The 20,335-nt window shown below is 41.7% G+C and overlaps 1 protein-coding gene across 7 annotated transcripts in view; it reads left to right on the forward strand.

The window, feature by feature from the left end:
- NLGN4X (neuroligin 4 X-linked) overlaps positions 1-20,335 on the forward strand; it is a 242,268-nt gene that overhangs the window by 199,814 nt on the left and 22,119 nt on the right. The gene's annotated exons all lie outside the window — the stretch shown is intronic.

Here is a 20,335-nt window from a genome sequence, read left to right on the forward strand (position 1 = left end):
TTATGCTGGCATATATTTTGTTAGTCTCTAAAGTGCCATTGGGTCTATGCATTTTGTGCTTTTAAAAACAGTAGTGCCAATATAGATACACAAAACTGTATGAATTGAATCCTAAATTCCACAAACAGAACAGTCAAGGAGCAGGACTTTTCGCCTTCCCACTTTAGATTGTTTTGCTTCTGAAATGTAACCCTCGGGGAGAGCACAGGGTAGTACAGGGATTTCCAATATGAAGGAAAATCCGTTGAAACCCACTCCTCTCATGTTATCAGAAATATATCATTCATGAGTGAACAAAGTGTTAAGCTCCAAAAAAGTGTTAAGCTGTTCCATGCAATAGTGATTATATATATATAAACAGTGGCTAGAAGAACCATATATATCCATGGTTCTTCTATATATTTGTGAAACAACCTGGAGGATGGAATGTGTCTGACTGTCCAAGTTGGAGTAGGGCCAATCATGGTGCACTGGCTGCACCCTGGTTGGCCCTGACCCTACAGCTCCTGCCTTCCCCCCCCCCCTGGACACTAGCCACGTTACTCTCAGACGCGCTAAAGACAGAGAGAGACCCACACAAAGCCCTGCCAGACTGCACACGAGCCCTCATTCCCTCCTATTGCTCCTGCTGCAAGGGAGGCAGAGAGAGACTCAGAGAGAGCTGCCCCAAGCTGCTGACAGAGACACAGAGAGAGCCGCCTTGGCTGCAACAGAGGGAGAGAAAGACAGGCAGATAGAACTGCCTCAATCTGCACACCAGCCCTCCTTCCCTCCTACAAACCACCCATGATTACCTGCTATGCCTCCTGCTGTGAGGCACACCGAGACATGCAGTAAGAGGGAGAGAGACACACAGAGAGAGATCTGCTTTAGGAATCTCTGTAAATACAGTTTGTTGCAAAGATAAAATGAAATAGAATGATGCATGCTGCTTTGTGGGGGAAATTTTGTTGATGTTGTTAGGTGCGAAGTCGTGTCCGACCCATAGCAACCCCATGGACAATGATTCTCCAGGCCTTCCTGTCCTCTACCATTCTCCGGAATCCATTTAAACCTGGTGGGGGAAACTAGAGTGTAAATAAAATAAATGATGTTAGCCATTCAGGCAAGTCTGACTCTTGGTGATCCTATGGCTCAACTGTAGCTGTGATTTTCGATCTTGCACCATTTCTTTTAGTTGTGTAATGTTCTTTCTGTGTCTAACTGCTGCGTTCTTTGTTAGCCTGGTTTCCTTTTAACATTGACCAATTCTAGCATAGTTGCTTTCTCTGTTGAGTTGGATCACATGACATGGCCAAAGTAAGTGAGCCAGAGTTTTGTGGTTTTGCCCACCAGTGATAGATTAAGCTTTATGAGCTCTAGTATTTCATTGTTTGTTTTAAAAATATTCTTTGGAATTCCTTCTTTAAAATGATTTTACTACATTGAAACAAGAGTAATCAAAAAAAGAAGATTTAGGTAAATGACCAAAAATAGCTATCAACAGACACATCCTATATAAACGAAAAGCAATTAAAAGTTCCTTGTGTAAGTCAACCAGGGCAGAATTGTTCATCTTAGTCCTTTCCATCATCAGGGATTTCTAACCCTTCCCTCTCTAGATTTATTTTTTGAAGTAGTGGGAGTTTTTGGAGACTAAATTAGATTTGGTCAAGTGTCTCATGGCACTGCTGTGCTGTTATAGGGACTCCCCCCCCCAAACCAGAAAGGAGAGCCAACCTAAATGAGACACAGGAGATCTACAGTTGGATGTCCCTTTACATTTCATTTAATAGCAGTTGTGCCCTCTAGTTCAGTTCAGGAGGCCACAGAAACTTCAGTTCCCATCGGTCCCAGTAGTGAGTCATGCTGAGTACAATTGGAAATAAAATCTGCAGGAAATATAAGTCCCAGTTGGGTGCTCTGTGGTGATGGTTGTAATTTAGAGTTGTGTCCTTACAAGAAACACAGAGGACTGGAGTTTACAAAGGATCCCTGCTGTCTTGAAGAAGAGGAGCTGGGGGTGGTAATGTTTTACAAAAAAGTGTTCAGGGAAGAATGGGAATACAGTCCTTGTTTGGCAATAAAATATTAAAGTTATTTATTCTTTGTTGTGTCCTTCATAAAACTGAATTCCTAACATTCTCTTTAAAGAATAAAGTCCGCATGGAATGTCTGTCTTGCTCTCACACACGTATTTATACTGCAGAGAGGTGAGATATATGGCACAGGGAAGGACAAGTGATGGGAAGGGACAGAATTGTAGAGACGAGAATGCTGGAAGGGAAGGGAGCATGTGAAGGGTGGGCGCTACTCAAACAAGAGCTCTTGCATGCTCAATCAATGACTATCCCAGAAAGACGAAAACACTGCAGGAGCTCTAAGAAGCCTATTTGGATGAACAGAGAACTTCAAGAGGAAATAAGAAAGAAAAGAAAAATGTTCAGGAAATGGAGGCAAGGACAGAGCTCTAAAGAAGAGTACCTACAGGTTACTAGGCACTGTAGATCAATCATAAGAAAGGCCAAAGCTGAGAGTGAGATAAGATTGGCCAGGGAAGCCCATTGTAACAAGAAAAGATTTTTCAGTTATGTGAGGAGCAAACGTAAAGTAAAGGAGGCAATAGGCCCACTGTTGGGTGCGGATGGACAAACTCTAACAAAAGATGCAGAGAAAGCAGAAAGGCTTAGTGCCTATTTTACATCTGTTTTTTCCCACAGATCAAAGTGTTTAGGCACATCTAGAAATGGCCGTAGCCAAAGGATAGTGTCTGGGTGGCAGGTTAACATGGATAGAGAGGTTGTCGAGAGGCATTTAGCTGCACTGGATGAGTTCAAATCCCCTGGTCCGGATGAAATGCACCCGAGAGTACTCAAAGAACTTTCCAGAGAACTTGCACAGCCCTTGTCCATTATCTTCGGAACCTCTTTAAGGACTGGAGATGTCCCGGAGGACTGGAAAAGAGCAAACGTTATTCCGATCTTCAAAAAAGGGAGGAAGGATGACCCAGGAAACTACAGACCAGTGAGTCTGACCTCTGTTGTGGGGAAGATAATGGAGCAGATATTAAAGGGAGCGATCTGCAAACATCTGGAGGACAATTTGGTGATCCAAGGAAGTCAGCATGGATTTGTCTCCAACAGGTCCTGCCAGACCAACCTAGTTTCCTTTTTTGACCAAGTAACAGGTTTGCTGGATCGGGGAAATTCGGTTGATGTCATTTACTTGGATTTTAGTAAAGCTTTTGACAAGGTTCCCCATGATGTTCTGATGGATAAGTTGAAGGACTGCAATCTGGATTTTCAGATAGTTAGGTGGATAGGGAATTGGTTAGAGAACCGCACTCAAAGAGTTGTTGTCAATGGTGTTTCATCAGACTGGAGAGAGGTGAGTAGCGGGGTACCTCAGGGCTCGGTGCTCGGCCCGGTACTTTTTAACATATTTATTAATGATCTAGATGAGGGGGTGGAGGGACTACTCATCAAGTTTGCAGATGACACCAAATTGGGAGGACTGGCAAATACTCCGGAAGATAGAGACAGAGTTCAACGAGATCTGAACACAATGGAAAAATGGGCAAATGAGAACAAGATGCAATTTAATAAAGATAAGTGTAAAGTTCTGCATCTGGGTCAGAAAAATGAAAAGCATGCCTACTGGATGGGGGATACGCTTCTAGGTAGCACTGTGTATGAACGAGAGCTTGGGGTACTTGTGGATTGTAAACTAAACATGAGCAGGCAGTGTGATGCAGCAGTAAAAAAGGCAAATGCCATTTTGGGCTGTATCAACAGGGGCATCACATCAAAATCACAAGATGTCATAGTCCCATTGTATACAGCACTGGTCAGACCACACCTGGAGTACTGTGTGCAGTTCTGGAGGCCTCACTTCAAGAAGGACGTAGATAAAATTGACAGGGTACAGAGGAGAGCGACGAAGATGATCTGGGGCCAAGGGACCAAGCCCTATGAAGATAGGTTGAGGGCCTTGGCAATGTTTAGCCTGGAGAAAAGGAGGTTGAGAGGGGACATGATAGCCCTCTTTAAGTATTTGAAAGGTTGTCACTTGGAGGAGGGCAGGATGCTGTTTCTGCTGGCTGCAGAGGAGAGGACACGCAGTAATGGGTTTAAACTTCAAGTACAACGATATAGGCTAGATATCAGGAAAAAGTTTTTCACAGAGTAGTTCAGCAGTGGAATAGGCTGCCTAAGGAGGTGGTGAGCTCCCCCTCACTGGAAGTCTTCAAGCAAAGGTTGGATACACACTTTTCTTGGATGCTTTAGGATGCTTAGGGCTAATCCTGCGTTGAGCAGGGGGTTGGACTAGATGGCCTGTATGGCCCCTTCCAACTCTATGATTCTATGACTGCAAAAGGAAGGGTAGAATCATAGAGTTGGAAAGGGCCATACAGGCCATCTAGTCCAACCCCTTGCTCAACGCAGGATCAGCCCTAAGCATCCTAAAGCATCCAAGAAACTGTGTATCCAGCCTTTGCTTGAAGACTGCCAGTGAGGGGGAGCTCACCACCTCCTTAGGCAGCCTATTCTACTGCTGAACTACTCTGACTGTGAAAATGTTTTCCTGATATCTAGCCTATATCGTTGTACTTGTAGTTTAAACCCATTACTGCGTGTCCTTTCCTCTGCAGCCAACGGTGAATTGTAACCCTAAAAGGAAGACTTGTGAGAAGATGTTGATGAATGCAATGGGAATATGAGTTCATATATGGATCAATGGTTCTTGAAGATTAATATCCTCCTGATTTTTCTTTGTTCTCACTTATCAGAATTTATCAGATCTGGGTTTAACATCAGACTTGAATATTAGAGAGGAAGCAATGGGTCTTCTTATAGCTTTGTAGAAGGAGATGCTTTTAAAGATCACAATCTGAAGCTTCTTTCTATAGTATAACTACAAATTAAAATAGCCTTTAAAGTTAAAATAAATATTTTGAAGTTATAAAAAAAGCAAAAGCTATTAATAGAAGTACATTTTTGATATCTTTAGTGCAATAAAAATAGACCTGGCAGAAGTTCCTGTATTACTGGCTTTATTTTTCATGTAAGCACCATTTTTGTTGCCAGTTATTAATATAATAGCATTGCTTTTCTTGGCCAATTAAGGTGCTTTTCAAAAAGAAATCTGCCATTTGGTAATATGCTTAATCTTCCATAATCCTTTCATTTAAAATATCCTTTTCCTCCCTGAAGCTTGTAATGAAACTTAAAATATCCATCTTTGCTTTATTTTCAGCAATTGCTGCCTGTGGCCGACCAGTTAACTTCTTGAACCTTCTTTTGTGACTTATTCCTGATTACATTATTTACTGCTGGATTGCAATAGTACACTTGAGAAATCTACTTTGTCACACAAGTGTGTCTTTCCAGGAACATTTTAAATTTTCATTACTTAGCAGTAAGGAGTTTCCAATGCCTGTTCTAAATCTACTACAACTCTGCAGAAGACATTAATGCACCTTAGCTTATGGGGCAGGCTTAAGGTTGCCAGGTCTCCTCTGGACACTGACAGAGGATAGGGATGTAGGGCTGCCAAATTGTTAGGAAACTCCTGGAGATTTGGGGATGGAGCCTAGGGAGGGCAAGAATTACCCTCGAAAAGAGCTTTTTACTCTAAGGGAACTGATCTCTGTAGTCAGGAGAAGAGCTGCAATTCCAAGGGGTCCCCAGGTCCCACCTGGAGGGATTCAGCCTCCATAATGACAAAAAAGGAAGGGGAAATCAGTGTAGTACCAACCAACATCTATAAAAATGATTTCAACACATTCTGAACTTCAAGTCTTTCTCTAAGAGATGTTGTTGTTGTTGTTTATAAATGGGCAGATGTGAACGCTTTATGCAGTACAACAGTACCCTCTCATTAGATTTCACAGATTTCTTATGGCACCTTGGAATACATGAAATAGTAGCAAGCAACCTCTGGGTCTTTACTGAGTAATAAAGTCCTAAATGGCACTAATAAGTATCAGGCCTTTCCAAGATATTTGCTTAGTTGCCCTACAGTTTTTCCACTTGTAGGGTACCTGATCATAGAATACAACTTTCTCAATTTCCCCACACTGCAGCCTGAAATGCTTCTAAAATCTTGTTCCTGGGATACAGAAAGTCTCCTCATCAGCAGATGCCCTTTCACTTGGATTAGAACTCTGGGGGAACTAAGTCATGGCTTCCAGATGGGCTTCAGTTGCAAAACAAATGAACAAAAGCAACCCCCTCCCCCTCCCCCCCAAAAAAGAAACACACACACACACATCTCTAGCTCAGAGGAGAGAAGAGCCAGAAAAAAATTATAATGAAATATTCAGAAACATAACCGCTTATCTTAAGTAGTGTTTCCACTTCCCACCTTCACCATAATTCACACAGCAACCAAATTCTATCAATACCTTGATACACTAGTTCCCCCATTTCTTAGTCACAGTAGCCTGTATCATATCCTAACTGGAAAATACGGAACCTTCCTCTAAATTCCATGGGGAAAAGAGCCACTTAAGCTGGAGAAAGGCTTAAAAGCTCTGCTGACAGTAGTGATGGGACACAGGTTATTTTTTCGATGTGCATGCTCCCATAAGTTAGGGAGAATATTCAACAAGAAAATCATGCTACACCCACCAAAGATTCTAGTTGGAAGACTTTTGGATTCTGGTCTGAAACTGTAGGGGGGGGGTTAGGGAGTGGGGAATGAGTATTTTCATTTTGGAGGATGCAAGCGAAATTACGCCCCTGAGTATATTCTCATTTTATTCTTCATGGGATGTTTGGGATGCTGTATGTTTGACCCTATTTAGATTGCACATATAAGATCACTTCAGCGGATAGTTACCCTTCTATCTAGCCTCTTTAATTATCTTGTTATGAGCAAGATGTTTAAGAAACAGTAGAAGCATTTGATCTTTTTTTAAAGTTCTTCTCGATTCTGTTTATGTATGCAGTGATTAAGAATTGGAGGGCAGTCTTGTTTCTAGATTAACTAGCATTATCTTGTTTTCGCTGAAGCCCTATCACTACTAAGGCAGTTTGTCAGGATGGAAGAGGTCTGATTAAGCTAACTGGAGGAAAAAATGCATGTTGACTAACAGGGATGATCATGAGGGAAGTAACAGCTGTGAAAGAGAAAATAAATAAGAGGAATTAGCAGTCAAGACTCACTGCGGCTGCTGTTGATGCAGTGGGGGGCGGCCACTGATGACACAGGCAAGTGGGAACTGCTGGAGCACACGTGGCCCCGCAACGTATGTGGGAGGTAGGGTGGGGTGCCTATACCCATCAAGAACCAGGAGTTGCAGCATGCTACCATCAGTATGTTGACATAGCCAAAAGACCTCTGTTCAATGTTGGTAAGTGAAGAGTGAGGAATGCCAGACTCCAGGTGGAGCCTGGGGATCCCCTGGAATTATAGCACATCTCCAAATTACAGAAATCAGTTACTCTGGAGAAATGTGGATGCTATGGCATTGCACTCTACTGAGGTCCCTGTCCTCCCCAGGCTCCATCCCCAAGTCTCCAGGAGGTCCCCAATCTAGATTTGTCAAACCTACCCCAATCCTCCACTGGTGGCCAGGGTGAATTGACAATGTTAATATTGAAACAAATAATCCTTATTTACAATTTTTGCTGAGGTGTCTGAACTGGTAGAGACTGAAATTGAATTAGATTGTAGTGATTGTAGTCTCAACCCAGTGTGCAGCAGTGGATAAAGGCAAAATCCATGCCACTGATGATTAGGAAAGGCATAATATTGTAATGCTCTTGTATAAATTTACAGTGTGGTTCAGAATACTGTACATAACAAGGGCATGTGATATAAAGGAGAACAGATTTTGTTTTATCTGTTATTTTAATAAGCATAAAGAGAATAAGGAGACCCCTCAAGTTCCCTTTCATCACTGAAAGGTAACATATTTTGTCAGTTTGTCACAGTGTGGGGCTGGCTCTATAGGCAAATAAAAAAACAACACCTGCTATTTCTTATTTGCCTGCTTTTCTACTCTCATACTTTGAGCAAAATTTGCTAGTGTAGAAGAATGAAACTAGCAACTCAATGCAAATTGCAAGAAAAGGAATTATGATAAGCATCCTTTCTTTGAAGCACAGACTGAGACACTGGATAATCTGGCCTGCAGCAAACCAATTACTCCTACCTGTCATGCTGTACCTTCTCCTATTTTGTCTCACTCTCCATACTTTTTATGACTTTCTGTGGGGGAAACACAAGCAATCCACCCAGTCCTTCATTGTTAATATGATATTTGATGTGCATTATATGGCAGCTTTATCTGGAGAAATTTGAAACAAATCCATAGGGAAACAACCAAAACAATCTGTGTCTATATTTTCTGTTTGTTAATTCTGAACGAATCTCCCTTTCTGGCATGCCACGAATTCCAATAGAAGATGCAAATGCAAAGTGCAATTATTTATCTTCAAACAAAGATGATATTCTTAGATCAATTTGGATCTACCTTTAGGGTGTGCCATGTAAACATCCGTTACCTATTCAGGATCAAACTCAATGAGGAAAAGTCAGATCTGCAACTTTGCATCCAAACTGCCTGAGCATTAGAGTTGTCAGCTCTGGGATGGGAAATACCTGGAAACTTCGGGAGTAGAACTGGGAATAGGTGGGAATGGGGGGGGGGGGACCTCAGTGTAGTATAAAGCTATGGACTCCACTCTCCAAAGCACTCATTTTCTGGAGAACCAATCTCTGTCACCTGGAGATGTGCTTCGATCCCAGGGGATGCCTGAGTCCCACTTGGTTCTGCCATTCCCTACTAAGTATATGGGATGGTACAAAAAAGTACCTTAATAGTCCTGAAGCCCCGCAGGGCCTGTTTACCTAGTATGACATTACCTAAGAACATGCCAGACTGGAAAAACTTTATGGTGTATATTTAGCTGTGTGAAAGCAGAGATCAGACACAGGTGACTATGTGTCCAAAGCTCCTGAGTGTTGAACAACAGAGGTGCATAAAGTTATATAACTTCACCTTAGGGGCCAGTTGTATGACTTGGACCAATGTTTTGGATCTCCACCACTCATTCCATCTCCAGGACCACACCCAAATTCTCCAGGGCAGCCCTGGAATTTCTGACATGGCAAGAACTCCCTGGATCAACACTCAGCTCTCAAGTTTACATTCCAAATTATCTACATGACGCTTTTAGTGGTGGTTAAACCTTATCAGAACAACATTTCAAGGGAACAGTTTGGCACTGGCTATTCCCTCTGCCCTAATGAAGTTAAAGGTCAGAAGTAGGTCAGAAGTATCTCCCCCTTTTAATGAATAACAAAATGTATAGAATACATAGGTGCAAATCAATATGCAGAATTATTGCCGATTCCCAATACATGATTAATAACAATAATAGTTTCAGAAACCTGTTATCACCACCACATCCACCACTCTAGGATGATTCTGCACCTCAAAAAAGTTTATTTTAATATATTAGAAAACAAATGCATAGATCAACATATGCATATAGCCTGAAGAATAATTAAAGCGATGGGCAACAAGACTCATGGCTGAACCAACATTTGATTTTCTTCAATGTATGTCTGTAAATAAAGTTATATTAGAAGGAAGCTGGATTGACATTTTTATTGTGGGACTCACTATGATTTCTCATGTATTATTTTTGTTGTCGTTCCTTTATTCATTATTTCCTTGCTATTTCTCCTTCTACCTCTGCAAATATACTAATTCTTTGCAAGATTTTTGTCTTGCAAGGAAGAAGATGCTCAACTGATTCCTACAGATTGAGGCAGGTCTAGGCAGCAGGTGGTAAGCTAAAAAAGAACCAATACAAAGCAGACAGAACTATAGTAGTCAGAAAAAAGGCAAACCAGACTACAGAACACTAGCCTGCTTATTTCTTCCCAGTGTTTGCTTCTGATTGATTTCACACCAGGAAGTCTTAGCTCTTTGGAGTGTGTTATTAAGCTGGGTATCAGTTTTCTGTAAGGGAAATGCTGCAGGCTGAGCCATAAAATATTGGTGCTATTAGAAATTCAATGGGAAAATGACTTTTGTGTGATTAAAGACATGTATTGTGGTGAATTAAGGCATGGCTTGCATTCCCCTCTCATAGTGGGCCAATTAGAAGAGCATAGACTGCCTTGGAGACTAATGGATCCAATTGGTTTCCAAAATATTCTGGGTGGATCTGAGAGTGTCAGCAATGGGTCTATAGAATCCTTGTTTATGAGACCCTGAGTAGAGAGATTCTAGAGTTGCTATAAGTCCTTTCCCACTATACATGAATACAAAATATATATCTCAGATATATAATAAAATCCACTGCTTTATACATTTATATTCAAAAAACTTGTTCTCATTCTGCTTCTGCACTGTAATACATTTATATGCATTGCAATACATTTTTATGCAATTTTAAACTGTTTTTCATTCTAAATTTTAAACTGTTTCTCATTATAAGTTTGTCTCCTGCTTACATAATATATATTTCATCTCATTTCAAACACTGAGAATGATCTATTTCTCAAATAAATTGTTAATTTGCCACTACTGCATAATTGGCAAGTTTATTTTCCCATTCTTCTAATCTTGGACAGATATCTGGTTTTCATTTTGCTGCATAGATTATTCTAACCACTGTCATCTTATATTCAAATATCAAAACTTTTGGTAATAGTCTAACCATAGATTACATACCATCCTTATCCATTATTTTTCTTCTATATATTTATGAAGCAGCCTAGGGGGTGGGACGTGTCCAGCTGTCCAAGATAGAATAGGGCCAATCAGGGTGCAGCCAGCTTTGCCCTGATTGGCCCTGCCCCTGCAGCTCCTGCCCTCCATCCCTGGACTCTAGCCTCTTTGCTCTCAGACGCCTCAGTGCCTGGAGCCAGCAGAAGGTGAGAGGGCCCTGGGCAAAGGATCATGGTGGACAGCTTGCTAACGAGGGCCTCTTGGCCTGCTAGGCTGGGCCTGCTGACGAGGGCCTCCCGGCCTGCTGATTGCTCGTTAAGGACTCCTAAGGAGCTGACTAGCTGACTGCTAAGGAGCTCTGTCCCGGCTCTGCTAACAAGCTGCCCAGCCCCCACCTGATCTGGCTGCGAGCTGCTGCCCAAAGCCACCTTAAGCTGCCTGGCCAGGGGAGGGGACCCTTTCAAGGCCCGTTCTTAGGAACAGGTTTTGAAGCTAGTAGGTTACATAATTACAATAGATTCCATAGGTAATATGGGAAATGTGTTTGTTTTTTTAAAAAAACAGGGCAATATGGTATATACTCAGGGGAAACTCAAGTCCAGGCAAGATGTTAGAGATGAAGGAATCAACATTCAATGATTATTATATTACCAATCAGTTTTAAGATTAAATATTGTCATCATGGAAGGTGGAGCTGTAGGAGAAATAACTGAGTTTCAACAGCTGATTACTATATATATATAATTTACTGTGATGGATATATACCTCTTTAGCTAGAAGAAGTGAAAGTGAAAAATGTATGATTAAATGGATGCAAAACCTTAGAGAGCAAATACCCATGCACCAATGGGAACATTATGGGGGAAAATAAATTAAGTTCACTGCCAGCCAAGTGTTAAGAGAGAATTGGTATAAAATGTTTTTTCCATTGGTATATCACCCCAAAATATATTGAGAAAACTACAAAGGAAAATGTTACAAATATCAAAATATAGATGAAACCTTTTACCACATGTAAAAAAGCAAAAAGATATGGAAGGAAATATTTTTGTCAAGTTTCTTGATTATTCGGCATTTACATCAGGACACTGAATGGCAGCATCACTAGGGGAATGGAGCTGGATGTCATCAATAGTTTGATGTTAACTTCTATGTTTTAGTAATATTTCAAAGGCCAAATGAAAAGCGGAAAGCAAGCTGAAATTGAAAAAAGGCAAGTTGGTCATGATTATGGATGTTGACATGATTGGCCTTCCTGTTTTAGATGGCTTAAATGTATTTTTACCAGATCATGTTGTAGGTCTTGAGGTTCTTATGGACCCCCAGGTGGAAATTGTGGCTTAGAAGATTTTATTCAATTGTGTCTGGTTAAAAAAAGCCTTCCATTCTAGATTCAGCCTGTCTATGACTATACTGATTCATGTTGCTATAATCTCAATCTTGTACTATTAGAAGAAGAAGAAGAAGAAGAAGAAGAAGAAGAAGAAGAAGAAGAAGAAGAAGAAGAAGAGTTGGTTCTTATATGCCGCTTTTCCTACTCAAAGCGGCTTACAGTCACCTTCACATTCCTCTCCCCACAACAGACACCCTGTGAAGTAGGTAAGGCTGAGAGAGCCCTGATATCACTGCCTGGTCAGAACAGTTTTATCAGTGCCATGGTGAGCCCAAGGTTACCCAGCTGGTTGCATGTGGGGGAGCGCTGAATCGAACCTGGCATGCCAGATTAGAAGTCCACACTCCTAACCACTACTCCAAACTGGCTCTGTTTCCTACTTGGGACTGACCTTGGAGGCTATAACTATAAATCAAAATAACACTTCAGTGCTAAAGCAGCATCTCATTGGTACCGCTATAACACTATTATATTGGTTTAGCACTACAATACTCAAACCTTAGGACATTTTTTTTAAGCCCGCAGAAGATTGCACAGTGAAAAAGGGCAGAGGGCTGGAAATAGTGTGGCTATACCACACTTTGTTAACCCAACAAAAATGGGTTTGGATGAACAGTTAGAGCAGTTCTACACATTGAAAAAACTAGCATTATGCCAGGAAAATGGCGTAACACTAAGTAATAATGTGCCTCCGGCCATTCCTCACCTTCTGGCTCTCTCACTTTTGTCTGCCACCTTCTCCGACTTCTTAGCACTCCGCATCCCTGCTTGAAATGATGGAAGAGAGCAAGATGCATTACGCTCGACTCTCCTCCACCTATCAATCAAGCTAGGCAGCCAATCACCTTTCTCCATGTTTTAAAGTGCCCACAATGGCAGTTCATTTTTTAAAGTAAAACTTCTCCATTGAAACGCCCATGCATCTAATCAAAGCGGTTCTGTGCCGGATCTGCTCTTGCACCTTCCTGCAAAATAAATTTTTAAAGCTCTGCTCTGCCCTGCAGCATCATAAAGCACCGCAAAGCTGACCAGGGCATTTGTTCCCCCTGCTGGTCTCTGTAAGGGTGGGGAGGAGCTGGACCTGCATGGTCACATTGGCCCCCTCTGTGCCAAAAGGGAATATGGAAACATCTGTGTTCCCTTAGCGTGCGGCTTCTGGGGCCTGATCCATGCCAGGTTTGGGAGGAAGGCAGCCTGGCAGCAACATCATGACTCTGTCCCAGCCTTTTCTGCCATGCAGAATCAGCCTAGGTACTGATTTTTTCCTGTGGAATCAGGTTGCTGATTATTACTTTTAAAGTGTTTTGCTTCTGTGCGTCTAAGACTGTATCCTACAGGCACACTGAACAATAGTGTCTGTTCAGTGTGTTCAATAGTCTGTTCTGCTCTGTTTTATGTCTGGGTCTCAATTAAAGGGCATTTTTCTGTTGCAGCTCCACAGTTGTGTAACAGCATCCTGCAGAAACATATCAAATACCAGCCCTCCTAGGCTTCAGAGACATTTGCATGTGGGGGAGTGTTTTATCTAAGTGTTCAACCATTTTAGTTCAATTTTATGTTAATATAAAATGAAAAGAGTGTTAGCTGCCATGAACCTCAGGTTCAAATGATCCATATTCATAAGCAGAATGATTGAAAACCCTTTATTCTGGTACAGAGATTAAATATTTGTTATGAGCTTGTAGATTTTAAAAAAATGCATACAAATTTTAATGCCTTTTTGGACTGTTATTGAAAACAAAACCTAATATACCTGCATTTGTACTAATACAAACATGACTGAGAATATGCCAGGATTACTGAACAGCTGTTTAAGGAGTGTGACCCTTCCTCTGTCTTCTAATATATATTAAGTGTTTGTGTGCTTTATTTTTTTCTTAGTAAGAGGATTACTATGGTCATTTCTGGAGGCAATGGCCTACTTTAATGCCTAGTTGTAACATATGTTGAATTGGTGCTGCTGCTCCCCCCCCCCCCCAAAGCTGTACTTTTAAATATTCAAATTCTGGGATGCAATGATATTTGAAGTCCAATAAAAGTTTAGGTATGTGCCATGTTTACTTGTGGGGTCAAGGGAAGAAATTCCACCCTCTCTCCTGAATCATAATAGCTTAAATTAGTCCGTGGACTATTGTTTTATTTGACTTCCTTATTAAAAGCTTCTTCCTCTAATTTTAAATGTGTTATATTCAAGAAGCTGAGTTGAATATTCACTGGATATTCAGGTAGAAGGATTGCCACATTTGGACAAGCTCCATACCCTGGAAAGGATTGTCTTTTTTAGCTATTCATTGTTCAGATGAACATGAGCAATTTAAAGCAAAATGTACAATAATTGGGGACTGGTGCGCTCAAGTTGTGCCAAAACTCAGGGAGAAGATAGCATCAGAGAGCTCAAGCAGATGAACAGGCCCACAAGGAATAAGTCAAGAATTAATAATGATGAAAATACATTGCTGATGAGCAGGAGGCTGTCAAGCCAGTTCCTTGAGAAGGTTCAAGCACATTTGAAAGCATCCAGTCAGATTTCAGAGAATAGATTAAATGTTAAGAAGAGAGACATGGAATGATGGTTGAAGTCTGACTTTGGAAGAGATTAGACAAATTAGAGAAACAGTATGTCTCAAGGAGACTTATGTAGATTAGAACACAGGCATATATCAAACATTTATACCATCGGTCTGTCTGAATAACGCAAACCCCTGAGCACACCCTAGCTGCCTTGCTTGAGGCACCAAATTTTTCCAGCAGCCTGTTTTTTTTCAAGGATACCAAATGTAGGCCTTTGCCCATTTTTGACCCAGCTACTACCTATTCATTTAAAATACTTATATCCTGCTTTTTCATAATGTCCAAAGTGGCTTCCAAAATATAAACATACACAGTTAAGATAAAGACATTAATGTACATCAAGATCAAATTTAAACTTCTGAATTATATATAACTACCAGATAGTGTTGCCTGGTCCCCCCTGGCTGCTGGCAAGGGATGAGGGGATATGGTTGCCAGATCCAGGTAGGGGAACTTCTAGATGATGGAGTATGGAACTAAAAGAGGACAGGGACCTAAGTGGGTACAGTATTATAGGGTCCAACCTCCAAACCATGCATTTTCTCCAGGAGAATTGATCTTTGCAGTCTATAGATGAGCTGTTATTCTGGGAGATCCCCAGGTCCCACATGGAGGCTGGCATCTCTTCTACCAGCTGCCAGTCAGAATCATAATTATACAACAGTTTATACCCTGCCTCTCTGCCTTCATTTAGGGTAACAAAGGCAGCTAATATATTTAAAGCATACAAAATAAGAACACATAATAAAAGACCATGAGCAAGAAGGTCCTCTTTGAGGTTGCCACTCATCTAAGAACTCAGGGACGTACTCAAAGCAAGGCCTCATAAGGGGACTATAGTGATCAGGAAAGTATTATTTATTTATTGTATGGCATGTGTGTAATATAGCCAAACAAAGAAACAAGGTACCCACAAAAAAACTGATGTTTTCAAACATATTGAAAACATATTATATCTAAAGAAATATAAAGATGCCATAAGTCATTGAAACTCATCAATAAACATAATAAAGCTCAAGTTGACAGGTCACTCTCTACCTGATTAGCCCTCCCTGGGAGTGTGTTGCCAATATAGAGAGAGCACTCTGTCAATGTGGGACAATCAGTTCCAATTGCATTGGCCTTCCCAGGGGGTGTGCCATTAATAGGGATAAAGCACTCTGCCAATGAGGGCCAATCAGTTCAAATTACACTCTGCCAATGAGGGCAAATCTGTTTAAATCACACTCTGCCAATGTGGGTCAATCAGCTCAAATTGCATGCAGACAACTAACTCCCTACATACTTACCCCCCCCCCCAGAAATATTTCCCAAATGGACCTGTTAGTTTAGCCCCTACTAGAAGGGAGCTTTCATATAGGAAGAGCTAACAACTATCCATCTCTAACTTCCTGTCAGTTTTAGAAGTTTGCTGGGTGGAATGGAAGGCAGCCTCAAAGCATGCCTCGCTTTCAGTAAGTTGCTGTGGTCTCCTAGCCTCTTTCAGCTAAGAGGACATGGAGGGGGGAGCAAGCCACCTCTTGGCACAGCCTCTGCATGCCTTCTGGAGAGGGGGCTGTGAGAGACCCAGAAAAGCCCCCCTGCCGGGCATCTGGGACACAGGGCAGCCAGGAAAAGCCTCTGCCCTGGAAATGTTTATTCATGAGTAAGTCATGTGAGCTTTACAGTTTGTAATCTGAAAAGGAGGAATGCTTTGGGGGTAACCATCACAGGTAATTGCAGCAGGGAAAATAATGCTGATGTGGATGGGACTGGGAAGATGTAGACTTTTCCTTTCCACATGGAACCTCCAGGAGCCTGGGAATGTTGTCTGCAGATGACCTCCAATTCCAGGAGGTTTGGTTGGTGACACTTGGATCAGGAATGTTATTTGACGTTTGGAGTCCAGGTCTCATGAATCCAGGGATGGGTAGGAGGTACTGCCATGTAGTCAGCCCCCAGGAAGGTCACAGTGCAGGTGTGCATCCTAGTGCCTATTTCTGAGTTATTCTACCATAGGTGCAAATGTGATAGCACACCAAAGGAGTAGAAGAAGAGTTGGGTTTTATATGCCAATTTGCTTTAGCAGGAGTCTCAAAGCAGCTTACAATCAGCTTCCCTTTCCTGTTCCCAAAACAGACACCCTTTGAGGTAGGTGGGGCTGAGAGACTTCCTACCTGACTGCAATTTCCTTAGTTCAGATCCTGCAAAGACTCATTGGCATTAGGTATAATTTAACATTGCTAACCTGCTAGCCAGGCACTCTGATGCCTTACCTGCACATTCCTCTTCACTTGGGCTCTCCATGTTCCAAGAGCTCAGGTGGTGATGGAGGTGATGCTGCCTGCTACACCCTTTCTTCTGCTGTTCCCAACACCAATTTTGTGACAGCATATACTAGCTTTGAACTAAAGGTCTCCTTCTGAAACCAAAGGCACCATTTCCTCTGGTAGAGCACCCATTGTTAGTTGTAAAATTGTCTCAACCACTACCTCCTTATCTGAGAAGGCTTTTGCATTTCTCAACTCTTGAATAACCCATGACAGTTTGCTAATCAGCCAAAGCTCGAGTTGCAAGGTATCCCCTGGCAACTGGTCAGAGCAGAAGGGGGTAGAGTTGCTAGTTTGTGGCTGGGAAACTCCTGGAATTTTGGGACAAGAGTCTGGGAACAACAGGGACTTAAATGAAGTACAATGCCATAGACTTCCCTGGTTTATATAATTATGTGATTATTTGCTGATTATTTACCGACCTGGCGACCCTACCAATGTTTTCAATTGACTAAATAAACATAGGATTTCTATTGGACTGTGTGAGGATATATATAACACAGCCAGTTGTACTGTACAACAGTTGAAAATTAGTCAAACAGCCAAAATTAACATGCTCAGCAGGGTCAAACACTTTGTGAATGGCTGATTAATAAAAAATTGTTGGTTGAAAAATCAGAGCTAATTAGACTGTGATATGAACTGGTGAGTGTCCAAGCATTTGCTGTTGCCTTGTCCCCATTGGGCATGCAGTTTGGTTCCTGATTTTGGGTACAAGGTCAGCTGTGATGAACCAGAAAGAAGACTTAGTCCAACATATACACATATCCTAGAGATTACTCCAAAACTATTAATTAGTATGATGGGGGTGCTTTGCAAGGAGTCAGTGGCCACCAAAAAGGTTAAGTGTCTTAATGAACAACAATTTTCCCCTCCCTGTGGAACTGAGAATGAATTCCTTGCTTCAAAGCTTGTAGATAAATAAACAACCACCAATTCTTCCATACTGAATTGTCCTTAGCATTCCTTCACTGTACTTTTCATATTTTTCACATTTATTAATGCAAGTCAGAACTGTTCTAGTTTTGTATGTTTTAGTTCTAACAGATGATCTTTTCCTTGACTCTAAAATGGCTTTTGGCAAACATTATGATCTGGTATTCAAAGCATGAAAGGTTACATATCCTCATCAAGAGGAGAAATGGTTGTTCATTCGTTCGGTCTCAGATGAGGAATTTTTTTGCCTTAATGATTAATTTTCAAATCACAAAAACTTGTTCTTGCAGTTAATGAGAATCAGCAAAGAACTGTTAAAGAAAAAAAATCTTCATTTGTTAAAACCAGATAGTCATTGATGGTGGTCTCCGTTGCCTTTTAGCATATTTGATATGATTGAAAACCACAGCAGCATTCAGAATTCTTGTCTTGAAAAAAAGAAATGTTACAACTTTGAATGTTAATTGTTCTGCTGTTTAAAAGGTTCGTTGGGTCTTGTCTCCTAGTGAGAGCATTGTTCTTTTCTTTTAATAAATGTGTGAAATTTCCAAGCTTTCAGAACAGGGGGAGGGGGAACTAGTGCTTAAACTGTTTCTTACTTCTTTTTTAAACTTTTACTTGAAAGAGATTCATAGCACAGACAGAAAAGTATTTATCTATTAAAAACAAAGCAGAGATTTTTTGTGCTATAGAGACTAAGGGAAAAACCCAAAAATGCTGTGTTGCCTGCTTTTTTTCCCTAGAAGGACTGCTGTACCTGTGCAATAAGTAGAGATTCATCAGAAAATTCTGATATATGGTAATCCAGGCTGGAAAATGAAACCTGGACAATACTATAGAAGAGAGCTGCAAGCTCTATATTCTTTGATTAAATGCAGAGTTCAAAAATACAAAAATGGTTTGAAAAGAATGAGGGGCTTTTTGCACGCCTTCAAAATAGCACAATGGTTGCCAATTGAAAACGCTACTGATTTGCTGTTTTGCACAACATCGTCGACAATCTGCCACACACCTGAAACCAATCTGCAAAAAGCGCTTCCTTGTAGCGCTTTCAGGGAAATCCCCAAAAGTGGATTCACCCTCCAGAAAGCGATACACTCCTGCAACCAATCTGCAACACTAGCGAAAAAGACCTGTGCGTTAACATTGTTGCGGTTTCTACAAAGTCCCTCCCCCTGGCTCTCCTCTCTGATCTTCCGGCGAAGCGATCGCCATTTTTTTTTCCCGAGCGAGCGGGGATAAACGCACCAGCGAGCCTCTTTCTGATTAGAGGCTTCCCTGGCTTCAGTCCTTCCCCTTTAGTCACTAAGCACAAACCACAGAAAAGCCCGTTTGCTGATGTATTTTCCCATTAATTTTTACACATTCATTCAGCCAAAAATCGGGCCCGTGAGAGGGGGGGGGATTTTTTTTTTCACTCGGAGGCAGCGTGGCAACGATCAAACGATCAAACGACAGCTCAAACACATTAGGCAGCTGGATGGGTCTCTCCGTTGCAACGAATCTACACAGATTCGTTACAATGGGTCTGTTTTTTTTTTTAAAAACCTTTCTTAAAGGGAAAGGGGCTGTTTGGGAGCATGCTAACGGCTGCCCATTGGCTGCTTGACGGCCAGGGGTGGGACGATCTTGGCAATAGCGCTTCCTTTCTAGCGATTTCTGCCGAGACCGGAAGCCTGTGGGAAACGCTACAAAACGCAACTGGATTCCACTACAAAGGCAGGTATGCATAACGACGAATTCCACTATTTTAAATGGCGATTTTTCATTCAGTGACCAATTTGCTACAAAGATCCCGGTGCGTAAAGCCCCTGAGATTTGACCAAGAGGCAACTGTAGTCCAAATGGCTAGAAACAGTATCTCTTTTATCTAGTCCATTGGTTCTCAACCTGGGGGTCGGGACCCCTTTGGGGGTCGAATGACCATTTCATAGGGGTCATGGCAGGGCGAGCAGCTTCACCGGGGTGCTACCACTGTTGCCGCTCCTCCTGCAGGAACCACACTTGGCCGCCAGCCACTCCAGCAGTGCCTCCAGTGCAGCACAGTCTCCCGCCAGGCATTCCAGGTGGCAGCGCAGCTCGGTGGGACAAGAGGCAGAACTGAACTGAGAAACCCCAGGGAAAAAAAACAAAACAATTTATATACAATCATGAACAATGGGTCTTCATGCCATTGGTCAGTTTTAGTTTAATTTATGTGAAAGAACAGCTGCATAATTTTATGGTTAGGGGTCACTACAACATAAGGAACTGTATTAAAGGGTCACGAATTATGAAGGTTGAGAATCACTGATCTAGTCACATTATATCAAAGTTACTCTTTGGTCACACTTATTTCATAATGCCAGACTCTAAGAGTCCTGTACAATGGTACGTGTGTGTGCACTATACTGTGCAGAGGGAGAACAGGATTAAGTATACTGGCCTATTTCCCAGGCCTGTGCTTTTGCACAA

Source organism: Paroedura picta, chromosome 6 (assembly GCF_049243985.1).
Source record: "Paroedura picta isolate Pp20150507F chromosome 6, Ppicta_v3.0, whole genome shotgun sequence".
Classification (NCBI taxonomy): domain Eukaryota; kingdom Metazoa; phylum Chordata; class Lepidosauria; order Squamata; family Gekkonidae; genus Paroedura; species Paroedura picta.